Here is a 12,844-nt window from a genome sequence, read left to right as displayed (position 1 = left end):
GAAAGAAAAAAATTCCTTTCCTTGCTGTGTCATGAGTCTGGCTGCTCACCCTGGTGTTCTCAACTCCGGTGTCACCCCTCCTTCCCTCTCTCATCCTTCAGTTCTGTAGATTGAGTATTTTTTCAGGGCTTTGAGGTCTGGCTGGATCTTCCAGACCCTTGGAGGAGAGGAGGAGCTGGGACAGGGTCTGGGCAGAGGGCAGAGGGCAGAGGGCAGAGGGCAGAGGACAGGCAGGGGAAGGGGAAGGACTGCCCTGCCAGAGCAGCATACCCTCTTGGTAGGGGCAACGGGACAAAGCTGTGTCTCACTCATCTCACTCGCGGCGTCTACTGTAGCCAGAAAGATGCTGCCTGCACCTCTCCCCTAGTCCGTCTGTCTGTCCCCATTGAGTATAGAGCTGGGGATGGGCCTTGCCTAGTTCCCCAGGGCAGAGGACACGGTGGAGTCCTTATAACGTTCCCACTCATGAGGACCCCGTGGCGGGATGCCCAAGTGGGGCTCAGAGACCCCGGGAGGGAGGAGAGCAGCTGCAGGACCTGCCTGCATGGGATGCAGATCTGGACACATGTCCTGACTTGGTCTGGTGGCTTGTGTCCCTGTCTCCACCTAGGGAGGGCCCTGCTGGGAGCCGTAGCCAGAGGAGCTAATGAAACAGGAGTTTTGGACCTCAGGACCAAACTCCTGGGCTTCCATGTGTCAGGTCCAGCCAGTTGCCTATATATGCCGAATAAAGAGACATGGCGAAGGCAGAGAAAGGAGATCTATTACAGGGCCCGGCACACGCTGTGGGAAGAGGCAGAGGAAGCACTCAGCATCTTCAGCCATCTTTGGGGTACAGACATGAGCTGTAGGTTTAAGTAGACAAAGAACTAAGGCAGGGACAAAGGTGTGCACAGTCACAGGTGTGGCCTGGTTGGTCATCATCTCGGTTCTTGTTCCTTGAGGGTTCTGCAGAAATTGTCACAACTGTCATCACTGCTGTCATCACTTGAGGGGAGCCATTTGGTTGCCATGACATGACTGCTCCTGATCCAGGGTGCAGCTTCATCGTTATAGGTAACTGTCCTCATTTGGGGGGTGGCCTGTTCTGTAAGGTTCCACTGTTCCTTGTGGAAAGTTTCAGTCCCTTGTCATGAAGACGTTATCAATCATTCCTGTCCTTCCTTGATTCCAGCGTGGCTGCAGGAGAGAATGGCTCAGAGCAAAGAACAGGTACAAATTGGAGACAGGGATGTCAACATTTTCCCCTGTGTTTAGTTAATTCATGGGCCTAGCGCCCCTTACAATAGCAAGGATGGTGAGTTCTGGCCTCTCTGGCAGGCTTGCTCCAGCTCCCCTCCGGGGCTGCTGACCTCCCTGCATCTCCATCATTTTCCTCCAGTTCAGCCTCTGCTCCTCTCTGGGACCTCAGCCCCTAGAGTCCTGGCCTTCTTGAATCCCCTGCACTCAGTCTGTGTGAGTGGCTGGGGTCCCCTGTCAGCGAAGGTCAGCTCTGTTAGAAACCACGAGAATTCTGTTCTGTGGCGTGCGTGGGAGGGAAGTGCAGAAGGACCCTGTCTGTTATGGACAGGTGTCGAGGAGGCTGGGACAGGCTTCTGCTGGACCTTTCTGCACCTTCACTGCCCCCTACTGCTTGCAGTAGGCATGCTTCATTTTGTAATTGTGTCCACTTGTCATTTTAAAAACGATAAAGCATGTCACTTGGTCCTCAGGGCCCACTGCCTTGAGGGAGCACCCGTCACTCTACAGCCTTCACCCCACTTTCTTTAGCTCATCTGAGCTGCAGTCCATGAGGTGTCAGACATTTGCTTGTTCTTGTCTGTCTGTCTGTGGGGGTGGAAGTTTGTCTCCCTCATCCAGTGCCTGGAACAAGGATTTCCCACAACAGCCTTGAATGTCGCTGACTAGCAAACAGCAGGTGCGTGTGGGAACAAACCAGCCGGTCCAGGCTGGCCCAAGCTGTTCCTGGCTGCGAAAGCCTCTGGAGCCCGTTGCCCACCATGAGGTTCCTAGCATTGTCCTGACAAGGACAGGCCAGGGGCTTAAATTATAGACAGCAATTCTGGAGGGCTGGAGGTGTGGACAGGGGCCTCTCTCTTGGCTTACAGCTAGCACCTCCTCCCTGTGTGTCTGTGTCCTGGTCTCCTCTTCTCCTCCTCTTCTTTGTTTTTCTTGTTTGTTTTTGAGACAGTCTTGCTGTGTAGCTCAGGCTGGCCTTAAACTCAAGATCCTCCTCCCTCAGCCTCCCAAATATTACAGGGATGCACCACCACTCCCAGCCTGATCCCCCTCCTCTTACAGACAGTCAGATTGGAATAGGGCCCTTCCTGGAGATCTTATTTTACCTTAATCACATCTTCAAAGACTGTTTCCAAATGTAGTGACATTCTGAGTTACTAGCATTAGCACTTCAACACACGTATTGGGGGTGGGGGGCAGAGACAGAAACTCCTGGACCACACTGGGGTCAGGCTTTTGTGGGTTCTTGACTTGGCCTTGATCTTGAGCTGTGTTATTGGTCCACTTAGTCCGGTTTTAGCCAGAGTACTGCTGAATCAGATTAGAGAGTCCCCCTTGGAATCTGATCACCTCAATAGCTGTTCAGATTCATCCTCCCCAACCCTGCAGAGTCAGCAATCAGCCCGGCCTGTCTTTATCAGGTATCTGTCTAGCCAGTTTAGCCCAAGGGCTCCTCCGAGTCGAGTCACGTCCCACACTGCTGCCCCTGCTCCTTGGTTGTAAATCCCCGAGGTACTTGCTGTGTTTGGAGCTGAGCGCCATTGTGGTGGTGTCTCTCCAGCAGTCTGCCTTGATGCCTTTAACAGGTGCTGGGATGCTTTTTCTTTAGCAGGGACATAATCCAGTCCGGACACTAGTCAACTCTTCTGATCCATAGTAGGCCTTCTTCACTTTATGGTCAGCTGTTACAGATTGGAGCAATTGCCAGTCCTGTTTGAGGTCCCTGGGTGGAAGGCTGGGTTCTGGGTGGGTGTACAAGCAGGTCAAGACTCTAGTAGATTTTTTTTTTTTTTCAGTACTGGGGTTTGAATACAGGGCCTCACACTTGCTAGGCAAGTGCTGTACCACTTAAGCCACTCTGCCAGTCTTTTTGTGTGGGGTATTTTTGAGATGGGGCCTCTAGAACTATTTGCCCAGGCTGGCCTTGAACCATGATCCTCCTGATCTCTGCCTCCTGAGTAGCTGGGATTGTAGATGTGAGCCATCGGTGCCCGGCGATGGTGGATATTAACAAGCCCGCTAGGCTAAGAAAAAAAGCAGTATTTCTGGAAACCTTCACATTCAACTCAAGATAGTGAATCAGGGCTGGAACTCTTGGCTATGAATCTGAGCTGGATTGAAAACATACCTCTAAGCCCCACTCTGAGATGGAGCTCTCAGATCTCAGAGACTGTTGACCTGGTGCTCAGGGATGGTTTTGAGAGAGGTTTTGGGTCTGTTCTGGAATTCTCAGGGATCTTGGGACTTACAGGGACCCTGGGAGAGTGGGGCTAGCACCTGCTTGTGTGGGAGAGTGCCCACAGGGGTCCCAGATAGGCCTTGCTTAGTAACAGGAACCAGGCCTCCAGGGGCTCTGATGGCCACTTTCTTTCCACCTGTGGCTTTTCCTCTAAGTGCCCACTGCCCTCTGAACCTCAGGGTGGGACAGAGCAGCTCTTCCACAACTCACGTGCTTCAGTAGCCTAGCTGAAGGCCATCTGGGCCCTGTGCCAAAGAAGCAGCCAACAAGGGAAACCCATTGTCACTCCTCAACTAAGGTAAGCTCTTTTTTTTTTGGTGGCTCTGGGGTTTGAACTCAGGGCTTCACGATTGCTAGGCAGGCAGTCTTACCACTTGAGTCACTCTGCCAGCCCTTTTTTGTGATGGGTTTTTTTGAGATAGGGTCTTGTGAACTATTTGCTGGGGGCTGGCTTTGAATTTCAATCCTCCTGATCACTGCTTCCTGAATAGCTGGGGTTACAGGCTTGAGCCACAGGTGCCTGGCTGGACTTCATCTTTGCTCAGGCTGCCTTCCATCCCTCCACGTGCATCTCATTCGACCATCTTTCATGTGCCTGCTTGAACTTGCTCACTGTGGTTCCCTGCCCTCCAACCCCCACCCCCTCTATGGATCGCAGTGAGAGAGCAGAGCCACCAGGGGGCGGCAGGGAGCAGACACGGAAGTAGTGAATAGGACTGAAAATAAACTTAAAGTTTATATTAAGAGAAGGTTTGAGCCAGGTGCAGGTGGCCCATGTCTGTAATCCCAGCTACTCAGGAGGCAGAGATCAGGAGGACTGTGATTCAAAGCCAGCCTGGGTTCATGAGAAAAAAGTTCATGAGACCCTATCCTGAAAAAAAAAATCACGGGAAAAGGGTTGGCGGAGTGGCGCAAGGTGAAGGCCCTGAGTTCAAACCCTAGTACTATAAAAACAACAACAACAACAAAGGCTTGAGAAAGAATGTTAAGACTGGGGTGTTATGCAGTCAACAAAAACAAAATAAGCACAAGGTTGGTGTGTGAACTTAGGTGAGGATTACATTTTTAAAAAGTGTGTGTGTGTTTAGAGAGAATACAGGTGAAGACTGTCATTGCAGGCGATTATAGGTCATTTTTTATCTGCAAAATTGTTATTTTTATTAATTTTCAGTGATTTCAAAACCACAATTTATGTGGAGTGATTAACTCACATGTGGGTCTGTGGCCAGCCTGGTACATGGCTACACTTGGTGTCCATGCAAGCGGCAGCCTCAGCCCAGCGGGTGACCCAGGATCCCCCACCTCGTGGAGGTTATGGCTGGTCCTGGATGTCCTGTTACCGTCACTGTCTCTCACTAAAGCTCCCATGACTCTCCTCCCCAGGAAGAGGTGGGGTTGCCCTGCCAGAGCTAAGCCCTAGTGTAATGGGCAGTGTAATGGAGTTTATTAAAAGTTAGGGAAGGGAATTTAAAAAAGGCATGGTGGGGTCAGGTGAAAGCAGCTCTTTTATTTTATTTTATTTATTTATTTTTAAAATTTTTATTGTTTTATTATTCGTATGTGCATACAATGTTTGGGTCATTTCTCCCCCCTGCCCCCACCCCCTCCCTTACCACCCACTCCGCCCCCTTCCTCTCTCTCTCCCCCCCACCCCTTCAATACCCAGCAGAAACTATTTTGCCCTTATCTCTAATTTTGTTGTAGAGAGAGTATAAGCAATAATAGGAAGGAACAAGGGTTTTTGCTGGTTGAGATAAGGATAGCTATACAGGGCATTGACTCACATTGATTTCCTGTGCGTGGGTGTTACCTTCTAGGTTAATTCTTTTTGATCTAACCTTTTCTCTAGTTCCTGGTCCCCTTTTCCTATTGGCCTCAGTTGCTTTAAGGTATCTGCTTTAGTTTCTCTGCGTTGAGGGCAACAAATGCTAGCTAATTTTTTAGGTGTCTTACCTATCCTCACCCCTCCCCTGTGTGCTCTCAAATTATCATGGAAAGCAGCCCTTTTTTTGTGATGGGTATCTTTGAGACAGGGTCTCCTGAACAATTTGCCTGGGGTAATTTCGAACTCAAACTGAGGTCCTCCTGATCTTGGCCTCCTGAGTAGCTAGGATTATAGGCACCGGCCAAGGGCCCCTTTTCAAGTGCAAATATGCAGAGTGCATCTCCTAGCCTGGGACCACCCAAATCCTTCCCCACTTGGTTGATTGTTGCCTGTCAGGACTGGCCAGGTCTTTCTCCTCCCACAGGATTTTAAATGCCATTTTTTTTTTTTTTGTGATGCTTTCCCTTTACCTTCAACAAACTCTATTACCACCCTTACCACATCCACATATCTTGCCTGGGTGCTTCAAAGCCAGCCCAGGGAAATAGTTCATCTTGAAAATACCCAGCACAAAAAAGGGCTGGTGGAGTATCTCAAGTGTAGAGCACCTGCCTAGCAAGTGTGAGGCCCTGAATTCAAACCCCACACTGCAAAAACAAAACAAAATTGACCACACAGATGACAATGGTGGGAGCCCAGGAAAGGGTCCTCATTGTGGACAATGTGCAGGCATCTGGGATTCTTCTGCAGCTGGGTAGATGACCAGAGGAGAGGCAAGCTCAGGACCACAGTTAGGACCAGAGTCTCCCAAGATCTCTACAAGCTCTTTCCCACCAAACAGGGAGTAGCCCCGAGGCCTCAGTGCTGCGTCCCCTCTTCCCCCAGCCTGCAGGGAAGTGGAGGAGGGGGCTAGGGGGAGGACTGGGTGCAGGTGGATCTCCAGATTACTCCCTCTCCAGAGCTCTGGACCAATAATGCCACAAATGCTTGAGGGCAGAAGGCCAAGTCACCACAATCAGAATGCTAGATGTGAGTGAGGCAGGATAGATAGATGAGGTGACAGGGAAATTAAAAAAAAAAATTAAAGGGCCAGAATTAAAACACAACCAGGCCGGGTGCCGGTGGCTCACACCTGTAATCCTAGCTACTCAGGAGGCAGAGATCAGGAGGATCGTGGTTTGAAGTCATCCTAGGCAAATAGTTCAAGAGATCCTATCTTGAAAAAACCCTTCACAAAAAAGGGCTCTATAAGCTATGTCACCCTAGTGCTAAATGCCCTTCTACCCCTAGTGCTATGTGACCTTCTTCACCTTTGAATTCCTTAGGCTTTGTCTCTCTGCTGTGCCAGCCCCGCCTCCCTGCTGCTTTCTCAGGACTCAGGCCTAGTCTGTTTTCCTCTGGCCCTCCTCCCTGCTACATCATTCCCCGGTTTGATGCTTGGACCCACCTAGGGTCAAAGAGCATCATCTTAAGCTAGGGGTTTGTATTTTTATAGCATCACTACATGGGCGACTGTTTTTCTCTCTATACTGGCCTCCATAATAATCCCGATAGACCGCAGCACCAGGGGGACCAGGCAGGGCAGTATTAAGCACGCTCCTAGGATTAGGCTCATTGCCCTATCAAAGTTTTGAATCCACCTAAGGCCCAAAACCACCCTCCAAACAGGTCATTGGGGAGCTCGTGGAATGGCTCAAGTGTAGAGTGCCTGCCTAGCAAGCATGAGGCCCAGAGTTCAACCCCAGCACCACCAAAGACAAACAAACAAGCAAACAGGTCATTGGGATTCCATCCTTTCCAAGACTGGACTGGGACATGGGCAAGCTTTCTCTTTCTGTCTGTGATCCCTTCTATGACCTTCCCTTCATCATCAATCGGTAAGCAGCAGTTGCTTAGGCTAAATTTTCCACAAACTCCTCCCTCAGAGGCCAGCAAATAGTCTAAAGCCAAACAGTTCTGATAGATGGCATTGTGCACCTTAGTGCTTTGTTTTGTCAGCAAATCAAGAGTTCTTGCAGTTTCATTAGTTATAATTTCAACAACAGCCTGCAGTCTGATGATGGGTTGAGCGTATACATAGGGGTGCGATAGCCCCAAGACCCGTCTTCTGCCCAGGTGGCAGGACCACAGTCCTGGATGATTTGCTCAGGAGGCCATCTGCTATCTTTTCCCCAAGCCCAATGGTCTCCCATGTTGGTCCCCCCACAAACATAGCACGAAGTGACATTCAGTGTCTGGGCTATAGACTCAGCCAGTGAGAGGAACAAGTTTTTAGCTTTGGTAGGATGGAAAATTCATTCCTTATCTCCTCATAAAAGGAGTGAAAAACTTGGTATGAGGAACTCTTGTGGGCAACAGTTACTAATTTGAGGTGTATTAGACTCCCAGGGTCAAGGCCCTGTTTATCTGTCTTTATATTAATTACTTGTCCCCATGTCCAGTCAGATGGCTTAAGTATAGTACAGTGAAATGACAGGGTTCCAGGTGCCACGGGTGCAGTCAGGGGCAGCTGTCCCCTTGTGAAGAAGGGCTGTGTGCTTACCCTCTGTCATGTGGCCCATGAAACACAACCCCAATAAGGACAACAATAAGAACCTGCATCATCCCATGGCCGAGAGTTGTCTCCCCGGCACATACACTTATCATTTGACGTATAGGCTCTCTCCCAAGCTCGGCCCCCACAGCCACAGCCCGTATCTCCACATCCACCATTGTCTATGGCTGCACATGCATCAAAGAGCACTGACACTGGTTTATCAGGACTAACGTCTGGGTGTGGCTGACGAGGTTCCCAGGGTTGCAGACGCTCCTGATCTCCAGCCATTGCTCCCGAGGACGGTAAGTGGGGTTGAAGCAGATTTGCTGATTATCATGGAAGCACCCTGGATAGGTGGTGTGACTGTGATGCATGACCCCATGGCAGAGCCTGCACAGGAATAGTGAGTATGGAAAAGCAAAGTCCTAGTGACAACACTCCCTGCTCGAGTAGTATGCATGCATAGGTCACAGGAGGAGGGCTCTGGGCCACAAAGGGAAACCACACAGTAACAATAAATAGTAAGTATGCATCCTGCCCAAAAGAGGTAGAAGAGGGCAATTAAAAACCTTTCACCATGAGATCATTCAGCAGGGGTGGTTTCTGCCAAGCCTATGGTGAAGACTAGGGTGAGAACTACAGTAGCAGATACAGACAAGGGGTGACAATGCATTACAGTCAGGTAACTGGTGTGGAAAAATACCCGTTTGTCCTGTTGGAGAGTTGACTCCTCAAGCTTCTGCTGTGTGTAGACCAGTCAGCCTTCAGGGTGACTAGAGCAGGGCTGGCATCCCTTTGTTCTTGGTCCTCCATTGTTTCCTGGGAAGCGGAGTCCTGCTGAGGGAGGGCGCTCAGGTTCTGGAGGGGGATCCTGCACGGTGGAGCTGGATCGGGGATGCACTCCCACTAGAGAGAAGCTGGCTTGACTCGACTGTGGTGGATCCAAGGAGCAACTGCTGCTACTTTAACGTGGTGGGAGTAAACAAGAGAACAACAAAAGGGCCCCTCCAATGGGGTTTTAATGGGTGAACTTTTTTTTTTTACCCAGACATTGTCTTTTTTCTTTCTTTTTTTTTTTAGCCAAGTAGAATTACCATGGCAACAATATATTATCAGTATATATGTCCAAGAAAACATGTTGTTTTTTAAAAAAGCTAAAACCACCATCTTTAAGTATCAAAAGGCATGCTTAGAGCCAGTAAAAATAGTCATTTTGTCCCTATTTTAGTAGAAGACCCTGTCTAGAAATATGAGTTTGTGTCTGGAAGGGCTTTAATGCCAGATAGCCACACATGCATAAGAACCATTTCCTCAATCTTCTCAGCCTTGGTTATTTTTGAGAGGTCTGGCACCAGTGAGTCCATTTGAACTTTGATGGCATTCCCCGCCCCCCAAACTGCTTGTCTCTGAGCAGTCTCTTTTCAAATATTGTCTCCCATCCAAGTGCTCACCAGGCCCGACCCTACTCAGCTGCTGAGACCAGATGAGATTGGGTGCCTTCAGGGTGGTGTGGCCACAGACTGAAGATCTTTCTTGATTGGTTGCTCTGTTCTGGATTTTGGTTGGTTGGTTTTGGTCCCACATGGGGTGGGGGTTAATAACAAACAGATCAGGTGGGAGTCAGTGCCAAATAGACCCTTTTGGCCAAATTTAAGCAACAAAGAGGTTTAGAAGGAGTGGCTCTCAGGCAGTGGGCTTCTAGACAAAGACAATACAAAACAAAATCTAACAAAAGCAGACATCTAAAAAGCTAACCTGGGTGACACCTAAGCACTTATTAGAGTCATTTTTTTATGGACTTGATTGTAAATGCCCCAGAAAGATAAGAACTGTAATGACAAAAACTTAAAGGAGCCATGGTTAAAATTCTGATGGACAATTTAGCAACTAACAGGACAGTATATCTGTACCACTAACTTTTTGTTACCATGCTTATTTAAATTTTATATTTTAGAAGGCTTGATATACTTGAAAAACATAAATATATTTAATATATAGGAACCAGCAACAGCATCACAACTCTATAGAGGTTATATAGAGGTTATATATACATATTAGTTTAATTGTTCTTGAAGTAAAACCTTAGATTTGTATCAGTGCTAGGGGGGAAGAACAGTGTCAGTGACGCCAAATAACACAGTCACAGACACATATAGAGTACCAACTGTATTAGAATCACCCAAGACAACAGTTGTTTAACCATGAGGTCATCTACAAAGTTTTATATAAACTCTTAGAAAATAAGAGGCATAGAAGAGGCAGAGAGATGGCTCAAAGACCAGTACAGGGGTTATTGTTTAGGCAGGAGCCCTGTAGGGGGAGACCCCAGCAAGAGAGCTAGAGCCCATTGCCATATACAGGCCTGGGCTAGATATAAGGGGCTAGTGGAAAAGTACAGGAAGGTCACTAAGGGATATTGTTGCTGGGCAACCAAGAAGGATTAGTTGTAGTTAGGTCACTGTCTGCCCAACTGTCCTTGGCATCTATCCAGGGAGATAAACGTAAGCCATCTGCAAAGGGGGAGGGGTCTAGTTCTAACAAGACTGCCTTTATTATTAACCGCAATATAAACCAACTCTTAAATGAACATGACTCAGTTACCTTAGTAGTTAAAACACTGACAAAAATCACCAGAGAACACAGGTAAATATTTATGGGGACTAAGTGTGGAAACACAGTGGCCAAGAATCATGGCTCAGATGTTGATAAGGGATCACATCCCAGATTGTTGACATTTACACATGGATCATGACCTACAGCAGGATCCCACCAACCTGTAGTCAATGGAGCCCCCTGAAATAACAGGCCCAGTCTGGCCATCTCAGGCCAAAAATTCCCTCTACCTGACATGTGGAAGGAGTAGGACTAACACCTCCACTCTGTTGACTCCAATAAAAACTGGAGGACTTAACTTCCAGTGTAGTGCTCCTTTTTGAGTTTTTATTTATTTACTTATTTTTTATCCTGTCTGGAGGGTGTACTTTGGCTTTGATTTTTTTTTTTTTTTTTACTTTGGCTTTACATAAGTAAATCGGTCTCAACCCTCACATCAGTGTAGCAGCACTCCCTGTGCTCAGCTGCCTCTTGCCTCTCTGTGTTTTAATAAACTCTTGTTGTCTTGACAAACTTATGGATTAACCTGAAGAATCAAAAATTCCTAGGGGATCACCAGTTTCTGAGTCCCCCTGCATTCCCCAATATGCAGTCTTTCTCTTCTCTTCTCTACAAATAAAATCTTTCTGACCTCTGCTAAGAAAAAAAAAAAAATCCTGACAGTTATCTTGACACAACAAAAACCATTTTTAAGACAATTTTTTTGTAAATGTTATCAAGAACAATACAATATTTTAAAGATAGTCTTATTGTTATGAGCTTAGAGAATTAAGTTTTAGTTTATCAGTGCATTAAATTTTGACCTTATAAAACCTTTAATGTAATTCTTAGATTTTAGTCAACTTAATCACTTACATAAGCAACTATAAGCTCCATCTTTTTATGACAACTTACTCTGTGCCTTTATGACAACTTATTTTGTATCCCCCTGGGGAGCTTGTCTTTATCTTTTTGTAAAGTATTTTTTATCTTTTTATTTTAAAAACCATACCTTTAATATCATATATATTACTTGTTGAAATTAACTCCTAAAATCTTTTAACTTAGAACCTTATATTTGTATAAAAAAAAACCAAGAAAGAAAACAACCTTGAAATTATTTTTGTATAAAAGCAATTTATAGAAAGCCCACTTGTTAATAGACCCATGTATTATAAGAGAGAATTAAATTCCAGATTGTATTTATGGCAGAATGAAATATGCTAAGGTCATTTCTTTACCCAAATTTTAAGATTCCTGCTGCAGGCTGTGCTCCATCTCCCACCCCCTACACCACCCCCACTTTTCTTTCTTTCTTTTTTTCTCCTCTGGTCTAAGCCAGAACGTTAACCCCTGAATGCCAGCATCCTAGTGAGACCTGATTGAAATAAGTTTGAAAACCTGTTTTCTTAAAAGTAGCAGCAGAACAGAGTAATAATTTTTCATTGACTCTATAATAAGAACTGTTCTCAAGATGTTTACATATTTATGTGTAAAAAGCCTAAGCAGTTTATAACAGAGACCTGTAAAACAAATACCCTGGTTTTTTTTGTCACCTTAAGTATCATATTGACCTTATAGCAGCATTTTAAGAACCATTTTGAAGATGCTTACACACACATACGCAGTGTGATCACAACATTAGGTGGATGCTGAATCTGACCAGCCATTAGCAAGAAAACATAAGCATCTCAATAACAGACCAAGCTCAAGCTTACTGCACCAACCTTTTGGAACAGTTTTTTGTTTTTTGTTTTTTTACTAGCAACAGTCAAAGTTGCTCCTTTTTTTCTCATCCTTTTAGGTAGGTTCTCCCTGTTTATACTCCCTAGAAGTAAATGTGCCAGCAAGTTTCGTATTTCTGGCATATTTTAATAATCCTAAATTATTTTCTATTTACTTTTTATTTTTAAGACATAAAAACTCAACTGAAGGAGTGTAGTAAACCTTTTATCTTTTTCTGTCTCCAAACATTTTATGACATTTTTCTTTCCTCTCTCTCTTCCCTCTCTCTTTCTCTCTCTTCACTTCCTTCCCTCTCTCTTTCTCTCTCTTCACTTCATTCATGAAGACCTCATCCCAATTTTGTTTTCATTTCTTCATTTCCCTCTCTCTACACAAAATCCTTCTGCAACATTCCTTTTCTTTCAAGTCAGACCAGATCTTATGTATCAGTGTAAATCCATGCTTCATGTGTTAATTTTTGTAAGAGCTCAGTGAGTGCTGAGCCTCAGTCCTCCTTCAGGATGCCCATTTTGGGTGGAAATGTGCAAACTGGGGCACCAAAACTGCCCCTCAAGACTGAAAGACTTACTTTTCCTCAGTACCCCCAAAAAATTGCTGCCTGAACTTAAATAAACAACAGAGTCTGGTTTTTGAAGACCAATTTTAGCTTCTTGGCTTTTTCCACTCT

The sequence above is a fragment of the Castor canadensis genome, chromosome 5 (assembly GCF_047511655.1).
Source record: "Castor canadensis chromosome 5, mCasCan1.hap1v2, whole genome shotgun sequence".
In the NCBI taxonomy this organism is placed as follows: domain Eukaryota; kingdom Metazoa; phylum Chordata; class Mammalia; order Rodentia; family Castoridae; genus Castor; species Castor canadensis.
Note: the sequence above shows the minus strand (reverse complement) of the source record.